This window comes from Panthera pardus, unplaced genomic scaffold, assembly GCF_024362965.1.
Source record: "Panthera pardus isolate Hobbes unplaced genomic scaffold, ASM2436296v1 HiC_scaffold_17, whole genome shotgun sequence".
NCBI classification, from domain to species: Eukaryota; Metazoa; Chordata; class Mammalia; order Carnivora; family Felidae; genus Panthera; species Panthera pardus.
In genome coordinates this window covers 77,232,495-77,236,174 of record NW_026526732.1, presented here as the reverse complement: position 1 = coordinate 77,236,174, position 3,680 = coordinate 77,232,495, and the positions used below count along the sequence as shown (strand labels likewise).

The following is a 3,680-nucleotide window of genomic DNA, read 5'->3' as shown; positions in this document are numbered from 1 at the left end:
AAGACTAAAGATCTATGCAAAATTGCATGTAAGTATGTGAATTTTCCTTGGTAAAGGGCCCATCATTTTCTTTAGATCCTCAAAGAGACTTGCAACCCTAAAAAGGTAAAGAACCTGTATTTTGAATAAAAATCAGAACTGGGCAGGTTATACCTCATTCATCTAATCAAGATTCTGGTGTTCAGAACAAGAAAACTGGGTAAGCAGCCCACATATAAAAATATGCATTTACAGACTATTTCTGTCTGAGTTTCCTACATGTTATAGTATTTTCATGGAGAAGAAAATACATAACAGAGGCAGCATAAACATTTTCCTCCAAAATAGCTAGCTCAAAAAGTGTCCAACAATTTTAAATCTTTTCTTTGCAAACATTTCCATCCATTTCCTGTTCAAAAGCAAAATCACTTGGTCTGCATGTTCAGGTTCCATCTGTAAATATAGGTCTGAGAAGAAACTAGCCAGAAGAGAAGGAAGCAGGAGGGACAAGGCACATTAAGTGACTTGTGGGTCTACTGCCTTTTTCATTTAGGTTCTGGGCACCAACCCCAGTGTTCATTTTCAAAGCTACACAAGCATCATGACCACCACATGCTCAGATGTGATGCTGGAGCCTGTGAGTTTGAACAGTGCAAGAGGCAAAAGAACATCTGAGAGTCCTTGCTGAAAACAAGAGAATCTCACATAAAGCTCTTCAAATCTTAGAACTAACATTTTTCCTATTCCATACTTGGGGGAAATACTAAGATCCAGAAATATTTGGCATTATCTATAAGGAAGGAGGATGTGCATGTGTGTATGCAAAGGACAGGTGACAAGGGAGGGGAGCAAGAAGGAGAAAGCTACCAAAAAGCTTCAGTGTGCTAATGGAAATGGAGTCTCTTTTATCAAGTAACAAACACAGTCCCTACCCCTGTGAGAATGTAAGGTAATATTATTTGGCCAACGTCATGAATAGAAATCTATTCATTATATATCGTTTATTTAGGATGATCCATTTCAATATATGCCCTTATGGCCTCCAAGTGAGGCATCTGATATATACTGTGCACAAAGTAAGATCCTTTAGAACAGTTATGCACAATATATGCACTATTAAATTTATACATTGGATCTCAGCAAGTGACTGATGGGAGAAAAAAAAGGTGGACGAGGCATGTTGGGTGAAGAGACCAGGTTTCTTTAACACACAGTAGATACACATCTGGTTTGACTAGCAACTGCAGCCTATGCAACATTGGCAGTGGTGCTGCTGAGGTGATGGAGCTATTTACATTAACTACTTTAGGACTACACAAGACAGGTATCATCCAACATTAGGATACAGCTGGAGGGATGTGTGAACCATTCCTGTTTGTAACTTTAGGAAATGGATGTTGATCCTAGGCCATTTTAATATTAGTACTTGAGGAGCAGGTCAAATAATAAGGCAATAAACACAACCTCCAACTAAAATCCTGTTGCAGTCTAGACAGTGAAATGGTACAACATTAGCAAACTTTAGAACTGGGGCACCTGGGTGGTTCACTTGGTTAAGCCTCTGACTCTTGATATCAGCTCAGGTCATGGTATCATGGTTCCTGAGTTGCAGTCCCACATTGGGCTCTGTGCTGGCAGAGCCTACTTGGAATTCTCACTCTCCCTCTCTCTCTGCCCCTCCCCCACTCATTTGTTTCTTTGCTCTCTCTCTAAAAATAAATAAACATTAAAAAAATAAATAAAACGTTAGAACTGCAGCTTTTGTTGGATCCCCCACGGCATATCTGCTGTCTCCTTCAAATGGACATAGAGACCCTCAATCATGGTGGAAATTGAATGCACCCGCCTAAGATGCTTCATTATATTTTCTGCCAAATCTGCCACAGTCCAGTGGCCCAGGAGGTGCAGCCTTTCAGCTTGATCACCTCATAAGCACGGTCAACCACTTGTTTGTGAACCTCTTTCTGCTATTCCTTATCTGCATCAGTGCCTAAGTCAGGTGCAGATTCTTCAGAGAGACCTGCAACCTTTACTCTACTCCCTACAGGCACCCCTGAGTCTCCGTGCTCCCCTAGGGCCAACCCATGACAATTAATGGGTGAACTCCCAGCCTTTTCCCCATTAGGTCGCAGAACCAGGCTGAATCCAGATTGCAACCACTTCCTATAACACAGTTTTAGGGAAAGCCACTTATCTTCCAAGCCACAGAGGTCAAGATATCCACTGGATTGGAAATAACAAGCAACCTGCATTTTGGACTGTATTTTATAGTATAAAGAATGATGAATTTACAGATGTTCACATTAGGATGGACCACATTAAGATGGCTTTCTCCCTTTGCTGATGTGCCCCAGCTGTGATAATAATGAGCTTGGAGTTTTCACTCATGTTACACCCTTTGCCTGTGACAATTTTTGGTGTTCATCCATCTGTGGAACTGGTATCGTGGATCCAGTGATGAATAAGATGCAGGGGGTCCCTGCCTTTGGCAGGTAAGTCACATTAAGCTTAGGGAGTGTTGGGGCACCTGAGGTCAAAAGAAAATAATAAACTAAATGTAATGGAAAATTTTATGTGTCAATGTAGCTGGGCAACAGTGCCCAGATATTTGGTCAAACATTATTCTAGATGTTTCTGAGAGTGATTCGGATGAAATTTCCATTTAAATTGGTGGATTTTGAATAAAGTAGACTGTCCACCATAATGGGTGGGCCTCATGCACTCATTTCAAGGCCTGACCTTCAGAACAAAAGACTTACCTCCTCTAAGCAAGAGAAGAACTCTGTGGCATATGGAAATTTTGAACTGCAGCATAGGCTCTTCTCTGGGTCCCAACCTGCCAGCCCACCCTGTAGATTTTGGATTTGCCAACCTCTAATATTACATGAGCCAATTCCTTAGAAGAATCTCATATTAAATATATATATACACGGATGTGCACGCACACACACACACACACACACACACACCCTATTGATTCTGTTTGTCTGAAGAACCCTGACTAGTATAATAAACTAAACCAAAATATAATAAAGCAGGTATTCAGTTGCACTTCTGATGTTATGAGGAAGACTTTACAGACTTTCAATTAAATCTTCTAGAAGGAGCCAGCTTGTTGGGGTCCAGCAGGGAGACTGCCAAAAAGCAACTTTCTGCTAAAGGTGCTGAAACAGTAACAGTAGATGATCCACCTGCCAAGGAACTGATGAGTTATTTCAGGAGGATGGGGCATTTCTTAGGGGAACTACCCCTCCAGCTCTAGCAGATAGCCTCGAAAACACGGAGTTTATCTACCATAGATTATTTTATTATTTTTAAAGATTATATATTTCATTAGAGAGAGAATAACAGTCTTCCAGATTTGGAAGCCTAGAAATTGTGGAAGCCCAGAAATTCTGAGAAAGAGGGTTCCAGCTAGAAATTCAGCGAACTAGCAGGGTCCAGGTATGCTTGATTAATGAGGCCTACTCTGTGGCAGACACTGTATGTGGAGCTGAGGAAGAGGTATATAAAGGATACAGTGTTTAGTGAGCATAAAACTTTCTTAGAGAAAAAAATGTGCAAATATCCTAATGTTCAAGAGTTTTAATATAAGACAGCAATATATGACAATATACCTACCAATATATGAATCTCAGGTGAGTGATTTAGAAAAGAAGGTCAAAGAAGGTCAGGAACAGCTCTCTTGGGGCTATTGTGCT

General features: G+C 40.7%; 1 pseudogene; it reads right to left on the bottom strand.

Moving 5' to 3' along the window:
* Positions 1 to 1,725: 1,725 nt before the first annotated feature.
* LOC109263238 (L-lactate dehydrogenase A chain-like) lies at positions 1,726 to 2,367 on the bottom strand (annotated as a pseudogene).
* Positions 2,368 to 3,680: the final 1,313 nt, after the last annotated feature.